Below are 10,509 nucleotides of genomic sequence, written 5' to 3' on the forward strand. Positions count from 1 at the left end.
CCTGACCCTCCTGTTAAAGTTTAATATTCATTCATTAAACTCTATGCTGACTCATTATAGATTTTGCCTACATGCTCCATACAGATATTTACTCTTATTAGATGATACTGGATCTATAAAAGGAAAAAAGAGTTAAAAGGAAACTTAGATACATCTTGTCCCACTTTCTCATTTTACAAAGGAGGAAACAGGCCCAGAGAGGGGCATGATTTCCAAGGTCATGCAGTTATGAGTAGCAGAACCAGGGCCAGAAGCCACATGTCTTGACGATTCTACCCCTAGTCATTCTCCCTCACTTCACCTTCCCGGCCCTGGGTCCCATGTTATGAAACAGTCCATGCAGAAACTGGGCATTTGGCCTGACTTTCCCAGCATCTGAATCTTATATGAGTGGCACCCATGGGAACACACACTTTAAAATCTTCTTTCTGGAGCAGCTGCGCCAGCAGCCCTGGGAAGCTCTGGGACAGGCAGGAGGGACCCTCACCCTTGGCTGGGACAGATGGCCAGTCTGACAAGGCTGGACTGGCCGCCTGCTCTCCGCCAGGCTGAGTCGGAGCCAGCTGGATGCTGGAGGGCAGAATAACCGGAGACAGCAGAGTGGGAGGAGGGGCTTTCCCCGTGGCAGGAGGCACAGAATCTTTTGTGCCACCAAAAAAATGGAATCCAAATTTAAAGCTGACACACAGGTGGAGTGGGCGGGCCCCTGCGATTTGATGGGTTCTCTCAGGTTCTGGTTGCCTAAAAATATCTTCTCTACCCACCTGCCTAGGACACCCTCCCTTCTTATCAGGCCTGCAATTCCAACCGTTGTTTGAGTCATGAAGGTTTTAGATGACAAAGGATGGAGCATGTTTCCCAGCAGGTCACCGTTAAAGCAGTTTTCCTGGGAATGGAAGGAAGGCTCGTGTGTCTGCTCCTTTTAGCACAAAGAGCTAATACTGCCAGGGGCTGACAGAAGACAAGAGTGGCCTACTTTGCAATTTCGCCTCCTACAAAGGCACCAATCACTCCATTCATTCGTGCCCATATGATCTGGGCCTTGAAGAAATTAGGCAGTAGACTTTAGCAAAAATAAGGGCAAGAGGCCCACAAACAAGACATCATCGTCTGCCTTCTTTGCACTCCTATTTCATTTCTTTCTGTGTGGAAATCTGGGTCCAGGTGAGATAGGGTCTGAGGCGAAACAGCTATAACCAGTAAGGGCCACAAGAACTATTAAGGAGCTAGGAAAACCAACCCCCGATGAATGTATGACTTACAACCAGCAGAAGACCAGCTCCATTCAACATGGTGACTAATTTCCTCTTGGAGTAACCCCTAGCCTCATTGTAACACATTAGCATACTAAATGACACACCTCACACTGCCATTGTGGGAAAGGGAAATCCCCTAAAAGGACCCAACATGGCCAATGGGGCTCTTCAGAAAAGTTTCTACCCCTTTCCCGGCAAAATGCTGCAGATCCCTCCCCCTTGTTGAATGCCTTACCCCTGATTAAATGAGACTCAATGGAAAAAGTAAGCCCCTCTAGGGTGGGCTGCTCTGCCTGTGGAGTAGCCACTCTCTGTCCCACTGCTTCACTAATAAACTCTTTCACTTTGAACTCTATGTTGGCTCGTCTTTGAATTTTTTCCCACATGAAGCCAAGAACCCTCAGTGGGTCATAGACCTTCGGGTCCCCAGACCCCCAGAGAGTCTGCACCACAAGTTTTCCTTGTGCTTGCTGCAGCCAGACGTCATAGTGTTTCTAAGCTCTTCAGGACTCTCCAATTATTGTTGCCATTGTCCCATAAATTCTTTCCCATTTATTGCCAACACTTCCCCTTGGCCAACCCCAGAAAGAAATTAAAAATCCTGGCATGCTCTTGAGAAGTATCGGGATGAAATGGTGGGGTGCAGGGAGGGGCAGTGAAAGAGATTCATGACCTTGATGATTGATTCTGTCCACCCCATTCTGACAGGTGTGAGCCTTCGCTCTGTTCTGTCAGAGGCTGGGATGAGGGAGGGAGATGGACAGGAGGGTCAGAGGGAATCATTGCTGGCAGGAAGAGCCTGCCAGGCGGCAGAGTGATTAATGATCCTGGGCTTGCAGAGCACACAACAGCCAAAGGAGGGGTTGGGCCTTGCGCTAAGAATTTATAGGCTCTGGCATGAAGGGGAAGCTCTCTGAATACTTAAGATGCTTGGTGTAGGCCTTATGGGTTGGAATCAAGGTGGGCACCTCAATTGGGCCAGATAATTTATTCATTCACTAGAAAAGTGCTAGTGGACAGGACTAAAGAACTCAACTGAAGGAATGAATTCATGTCCCATCATTCTGTGATTGTCTTATCTGGGCCAGACATATCTGGTGGGGAGAAAGTGTGAGGGAGGGCTTGTCCTTAAAGCATTTGGACATTCCCATTGTCAATCATCCTGGCACAAGTTTAATTGGATGTTAGCTACAAGGATATAAGAAGAAGAATGTACATTGGAAAACAAAAAAATATTTGTTCTCTCTGGAGTAGGATATTGTCCTATTGGTGCCCCAAAGCCAAGAACAGCTCTGGGATATTTGTAGTGTGAATGCCTGCAGGGGCAGAGGGAGGGCTGCCCTTTGCTAACCTAGGTAAGCCAGCAGCCAAGCAAGTAAACAGATCTGGAGGATGCACCTGACACAGAACAAGAGGTTTTAATATTTATGAATTTTTATAATTTATTTAATTAATCTCAGACTTAGAGAAAAGTCTCCTTAAGGCTCTCTGCTTCTCCTGTTCATCAGACAGCCTGTCCTCCTGCGCTGTGCCAGCAGCCACAACCCGGAGACACTATGATGAAGGTCGGAGTGAACGGATTTGGTCGCTTTGGGCTCCTGGTCACCAGGGCTGCTTTTAACTCTGGCAAAGTGGATATTGTCGCCATCAATAACCTCTTCATTGACCTCAACTACATGGTCTACATGTTCCAGTGTGATTCTACTCAGGGCAAGTTCAAAGGCACAGTCAAGGCTGAGAATGAGAAGCTTGTCATCAATGGAAAGCCCATCTCCATCTTCCAGGACTGAGATCCCGCCAACATCAAATGGGGTGAAGCTGGTGCTGAGTATCTTGTGGAGTCCTCTGGCATCTTCACTGCCATGGAGAAGGCTGGGGCTCACTTGAAGGAGTAAGAGCACCCTGGACCACCAGTCCCAGCAAGAGGAAGAAGACCCTCTGCTGCTGGGGAGTCCTTGTCCCAGATCAATTCCCCAACATACTGAGAATCTCCTGACCACAGTTTCCATCCCAGACCCCCTGAAGAAGGGAGAGGTATAGGGAGCCCTACTTTGTCGTGCACCATCTATAAAGTTCACTGTACCCAGCCAAAATAAAAATTTCTCCTTAAGAGTCAAAGACTGTCTCTTTGATGCTGTAGCGGCTGAAGGAACCATCCCCTTCTTGAAACCAGAAAAGTAGAATGAGTGACCACCACACCGCAACTGAATCTAGTAGGAATAGTGTCAGGGTCAATGGCCAGAAAAGTGGCTCAGAGTGAAATAACCTCATGGACTTGTTCCTGGATATGGGTAAAGCAGATCTCCAGGAAGCTCTCTGACAGGGTTTGAGGGTCTCAGGGGGCTGGGGTCTCAGCTCAGGCCACTGTGATGTGACGCACTTTCTTTTATAACACCAGCCACATCCTGTGGGGCCTGGCATTGTGTTGGGCTCTATGGACACTGGAATGAATTAGACAGGATCCCTTCCCTCAGGACCTTCTTGTCCACATGACTCTACCTCAGCCCTCCCAGGACCCCAGGTAGGAAAAGGCGTCTGAATCCTGGGCTCAGAGGGACCACTGGTTTTCATGGCCATCATCCATGTTTCCAGGCCCTTGGCTCAATTTTAGGAACCACAGCTTTACAAGATCTGGAAGAGAGGCTGGAGAGTGTCTGGCTCAGTCCTCTGATGTAACAGACTTAGGGGCATCTACATGGTAAGGATCGGGGATAGGGCATCCAGACCTTTCCCTGGCGAAAGGGAACTTTTTGCAAGTGATATCAGAGCATCACCCTGAAAGAAGGCAAGTCCTGTGGTCAAGTGTGCAGGCTCAGACACAAGGATTCAAAGCCTAGTTCTGGCTCTGCGGCCATGGCCACCACTGAATCTTTGAATACCTTCCTTTTCTCCTCTGGTCATGGCAGCTACCCCAACCCCACAAGAAATCTGTTGAGGACTAAATGAGAAAAATCTGTGTCAAGGGCTTCATGCCGTATATGGTACATTAAAAACACTCTGGATTTCAATTATTTTAAAAAAAAGCTTTTTCTCAAAATGTGCAGGAATGGAATTGACTTGTCTTTTTTTTCCTGCTTCAAGTGCATGTCAACTATAAACCTTGCTACTTTTAATATCATCAGTCATTACTAATCGATGAGAATATTATTGTTGAAGCTCTTGACTCTTCCGTTTTCCTGCACCTCCAGTACTTTTTCCTGTAGCTCTCTGCTTCTGCTATAATACTTTAGGAAAGAGGGAATGTTCTGGTAATCTATTGCTACATAACACTACTCTATAATTTAATGGCTTAAAACAACTCTGGTATTCATTATGTATCATGAGTTTATGGGTCAAGATCTTGGGCTCCATTCACCTTTTGCTCCATTTAGTGTTGACAGAGGTTACTTAACGATACTCTGTTTGCATTGGTACAAATGGCTAGAATTCTGGGCTCAGCTGGAATGGTTAAATGCTTGCGCATAACCTCTGCAGCATGGCGGCTTAAGGTAGTCAGACTTTGTACATAGAGACTCAGTGCTATACCCAGCTTCCGAATTCCTAGGATATCATTTCTACCATGTTTAAGTGATTCTCCAAAGCCAGGTTCAAGAAGAAAATAATTAGACTCTATCTCTCAAATGTAAGAATAGCAAAGAATTTGCAGCCATACTTCATCTACCAGAGGTGATGAAATCAACACTTTAAATGTAATATATAAGCCATTGGGGGGAAAATAAGAACTAGACATGATTGTCTATTCCCTCAATAAATGGAAAAACTCTCTAAGCATGAAAGTATTGGAAAATACACAAAGGAAATTTTTGATAGAGTGTAAATGCCTGTATTTCCAAAGCATTGTAATTAAAATGAAGCCATAGGAAAATAGCTACAACATATTCTAGATCAATATCTCTAAGGTAGAAAACTGATACAAGTCAATAAGAAAAAAATAAGTTCTGTACTAAGCTAGGGAAAGCAAATGAATGGACAATTCCTCCAAAGAAGAAATTCATATTACTAATAAATATGTGTAAAAAATTCAATCTTAGTCCAAGAATAGAAATAAAAAATATTTTGTAATCACTTTGACATTGGCTGACCACGAATACTCTATTGGGTACTGGCAAAGATGTTGGGAGTCACGCATTCTCAACAACATCCTGAAAATCAACTTGACAATATATATCAAAAGCTTTTAAAATGCCATATTCTTTGAACCACTAATTCTGCTTCCAGGAAATTATCCTAAAGAAATAATTATTAATGTCCTCAAAGATTTAGAGACAGTATTGTACAAAATAACAAAAAAATGAAAAAAAAATCTAACAAGACATTGCTTAAATAAATTATAATATATTTGCATAATATACTAGTAACACTACATAGCCATTAAAAAAAAGATAAAATGTGCTATTGACATGAGAAAAATTTCACAATGTATTGTTAAAGGAAAATTATGCAGAATGATTCCATTTTTTGCAAGAAAAGTTATATTTATTTACATAGAAGAAAATGTTGGTACCAAACAAATATAATTGCTCCTACTACTTGCAGCCATTTATGGGCACAAATCTATTGACTATTTCACTGTGACTGTCATGGGTTGAATTGTGGTACCCCAAAAGATGTTGCAATCTTTGTGGGTTTCAGGCAGAGAAACCCACAAATGCAAAGTACCTGAAGCAGGAGTGTGCCTGGAATGTTCCAGAAAAATCAGGGTGGCCAGTGTATCTGCAACAGAATGAAAGAGAGAGAAATGGGTTCAAAGATGTAACTGGGGAGAGAAAGGCAAACCATCTAGGGCAGTGGTTTTCAACCTTTCTAATACCCTGACCCTTTAATGCAGTTCCTCATATTGTGGTGACCCCCAACCATAAAATTATTTTCATTGCTACTTCATAACTGTAATTTTTCTACTGTTAATGAATTGTAATGTAAATATATGTGTTTTCCTATGGTCTTAGGCTCTACAGCAGCGGTTCTCAGCCTGTGGGTTGTGACCCACAGGTTGAGAACTGCTAGCAGTGTCGCCTAAGACCATCGGAGATGCCCATCTGGTAAGCAGCTGAGGTTCCTGCCACCAGCCAGCCCCATCTTGAAGAAAAATTCTTTCGTAACATCCCAAGTCCAGTTCAATTCTCAGTCAGGGTACACACCCTGATTGCAGACCCAATAGAGGGCATGCAGGAGGCATCTGATCAATAATTCTCTCTCATCATTGATGTTTCTATCTCTCTTCCTCTCCCTTCCTCTCTGAAATTAATAAAAATATACTTTTTTTAAAAAGAACGTGAATGTCAATAAGCAAGCATCATTGGGGGCCTTTTGGAAGCTGGCTAATACAGTTATTCTATCTATAATAATAAAAGCATAATATGCTAATTAGTCCAGACAGTTGAATGACCTTCTGGACCTCCTTCCGGATGAAGCCGGGGCTGCAGGAGCCAAGGCTTCGAAGGCAGAGCCCCTTGCACAAATTTTGTACACCGGGCCTCTAGTTTTAAATATAATTTCCAATGTGTGTAAAGATAGACAATTTGCCAAGTTCAGCTGCATTCCCCTTGGTAGGATTTATCTGAATGTAACCACATTGAGGAACCAAATAATTCTCCAATTCTCATTTCAAGGGACCTCATCTGTGATAGCCAATCTTTAATCTTAAATCCTCCCCTGACAAGCTATTTGTCTTAACCTTATTAAGGTTCCTTAGTTTAAATAATTCAACTTGAGCTGGTTTGAACACCCAGAAATGGAAATTTGGGGAGTATGCTCCTGTGAACGCACTGAATGGCCGAACCCCACGCAGGGCAGAAAACAGGGTGCTTCTGGAGACCCCTGCACCCAGTGCGTGGCTTTTCCTGGGAGTGCTTTCATGTGGCTCAGCTCTCAGCCCAGGCTCCCATGCCAAGGTCAAGTGCCAACCTCCTGTGAAAGATCATCCAATGGACTTCAGTGGGTCAGGTGTGCCCCCCGCCACACACACACACACACACACACACACACACACACACACCGAGAACAATCCACTGGGACCGAGGGTATATGATGCACACTCCACACCTGAGGGCTCAGCTTGAGTGTTGTATGGGGGAAGTTTCCAAAGAAGAGTGAGTCTTTGTGAGCTCGGCAGCCACCCTGGGAAGTGTTTCCTATAAAGCTCATAGGCATATGTACTCAGGCGGTCACTGCGGAGATTTACTTTCTTGCATTATTGTATGCACGTTGGTCTGTATTTTCACATAAAATTATTTTCTTATATACCAAGCAAAATGAACAAAAATTATTTCATATCATCTCAAGTCCAGTTTAAAAGCTCCTGATTGTATCAGGGCTGGATTTTTGTTTTGCTTTAGTTTGGTTTGGTTTTACATTTAAATTTCATGGTTGTCATTTAATGTGTTTTACATTTAATTTGATTCACATTTTTCACTTAATTTAGTTTGATTCACATTTTAAATTTCAGTCTAGCCCAGGATCATCCCCCTAAGGGACATTTTGGGAAGGTGGGAAGTGTTTTGGGTTGTCGCAATGTTGGGTAGAAATCCCATACCTGACAAGCAGAAGCAGGGACCGAGGCAATGCTGTCCTTCCCAACCTGTGTGACAATTCTGTGCATGCCTTCCCCTGTGCTCCTCAACGTTAAAATGTTCCAGTAGACAGTATGGGGCCGGAAACTTACTTATAAGTTGAGCTTTAGAATGTGATTCGATTTTGTATGTAAACAGAAGGACGTTTTAAAATGGTTCTTAATATACAGTAAGTATACACTAAGAATGGCACTACTATGTAAATCACAGAAAGAGCATACTTTATGTTGCTCAGTGCTTTACCAGGAGTTGCTCACTGTTGTGGAAAATCATATCACTAACAGAAATGCTGCTAATGGTAACCTAGTCTCCCATATCCGCGTGTTAGTCTTCATTCATAGCTGTCACATAGGTGGTGACTGCACTTTGGGGAACTCGCATCTATGTCATTGTCTTCCAGGGTAGTCCTCGCTGTTTCCTGTTGAAACACACCCCTCCGTTCCACTTGACCTCTAAATGCTTCTCAGCCCCTCTTTTTACCATGCCCCAGGCAGACACGGAAATCTCCAGCTGCTTTTTCCTTAGGATGGCACTTGACATCCAGGTTTGGAGTGAGGATGGGCAGCGTGGGACCTGGGTTTGCTGAGCTCCCTGATGTTTGTGAGGGAGAGGAGGAGGCAGGCCCCTGTGGGTCACCACAGAAAGATAACCGCTGGCGGTTTGCAGGGAGGAACCTTTCTATTGTCTCCCTCCTGCCACTGCTGCCACCCATGGCTGCCACCCTCATCACCATCCACCTTATAACAAAGCTGCTAATTTACTGGCTTTGGATTTACTTACATTTCCCCAGGGCCTCCCCTGTGCCAGCCACTGTGCCAGGCGTCTCACTGTGAGGTAGGCAGCATTGTCCCTGTTCTGTAGGCAAGAAAACAGAGACTCCGTTTCCACCGGATGGAAACAATCGCGAGAAGTTCTCCCAGAACCTACACCTGCTTCCAGGGAGGACCGGAGGGTCTGTTCCCAGTTCAGACAAGCCCAGGTCTCCTCTCTTCCCATTCTCTTTGTCCCTTTCTTGTGCCTGTGCGGGCTCGGAGGGGAAGGCTGGGAGGAGTTCTGGCCAGATGGCGGGGTAATAAATAAATCGGATTTAATAATGTGTTGCTCTCCTCTTAATTAAAAGGCTTTTCCCTAAATGAGTTGCTGATCACACAAGCAGCACACACTGGCTGGGCATGGATTGGGGGCCGTGGGGAATCTGGACTAGATGAGGAGTTGGATGAAGAGGCCCCAGATGCGCAGGAACAGCCCACCCTCTGCACACAGGCAGCTTCAGGGGCTCTGACTTCCGGTCTGAAGTGTGTTCAATCTGATGACAGAACCTCGGGGTGCTGGTTCTTCTCGGGGCCCTGTGTTTGGCTAGAAGCTGACTTAACCATGAGGCTTTTGATTTTCTGGGATCAAGATATAAGCTCCATTTTATCTAATACATGGCTTGGAACTCAGTTACACGTTCTCTCACCTCACCCCCAAACCCCCCAACCAGCCCCATCTGGCCTTGAGAGTGGTTAGATGGCCTCTGGACCATTTGCACATGCAAATGTTGCTTACTCACTTGATGTATAGGGGCAGTGGCAGGAGCGGGCCTGGGATGCCCGCTCTTCAAGCATTGTCAAGATCTGCAATTGCAATCAAATGATGCTCTTCCATAAGCTCTATTTCTTCTGTGCAGTTCAGTCCCTGTGACTAAATCTGCTTTACAGTAATTATCATACGGAAGCATCTTTTCAAAGCCTCAGATGTAATTAGAACTTGTTATTGATCAAGTGTTAGCTGGAGATTTAGACTTGGGTTTGTTCATGAGGGATTGCTTTTTTTTTTTTTTTTAAATATTGACACCCCCTTTTAATTACGGTTGAGAGTTAGATTGAGATGCCAAACTCAATCAAAGTCCACAAAACACCCCCACCTAGGGACTCCGGCCCTCCCTTCCTCACTTAGACTTGTCAAAAGAAGCCCAAAGATCATGTTATTTGGGAAAGCAACCTGTCAATCTATAACTCTCTCTCTCTTAAACATCATTTCATTTAATTAACCACATTCTCCTCAGCATTTGTGATTCTGTCAGATCGAATCATCCTGGCAACCACCATCTCCCCTATTATTTCTGGCTGTCAAATTCCCACGACCCTTCAGAGGCCAGTTCAGACACCTCTGCCTTCAGGTCACTTAGCCTCCGTGTTCTGGGCTCCTCGTGAACCCACGGTCACGCCAGTCAGCCAGCAGCTCACCGATGCCCACAGCAATGTCTCCCTTTTGTGTTACGCTTCTGACTCACGTCTGCTTTCCTCCCCTGGACAGGAAGCTCCTTGAGACAAACGTTTTCTTTTTAATGTTTGTATTCCACCCATGGACAGCGGTACCTTGCACAGAAATAATAAAGACTTGAGTAGCAGAGGCTTCTTATTTTGTTTCATTCATCCATCATTATTTATCAGGACCACGGTGTTCATGATACTTTGAATATGAACAACAGAGTAATAACATATCTATCGATGACTTACTATGTTCCATGTGACGGGCTCAGTGCTCTGCATTGTCTCATTTAATCCTAACAGGAAGTCTCTGGGCGGGGCACAATTATCTCCATCTTAAAGAAGAGGATACCGAAATATAAAGAAATTAACTTACTTTAAGGCAAATTCCAACGGCAGAATGCAGAACAGAGGGTACAGCATGTTAGCACT

The sequence above is a fragment of the Pipistrellus hanaki genome, assembly GCF_964339955.1.
Source record: "Pipistrellus hanaki genome assembly, chromosome: 8".
In the NCBI taxonomy this organism is placed as follows: domain Eukaryota; kingdom Metazoa; phylum Chordata; class Mammalia; order Chiroptera; family Vespertilionidae; genus Pipistrellus; species Pipistrellus hanaki.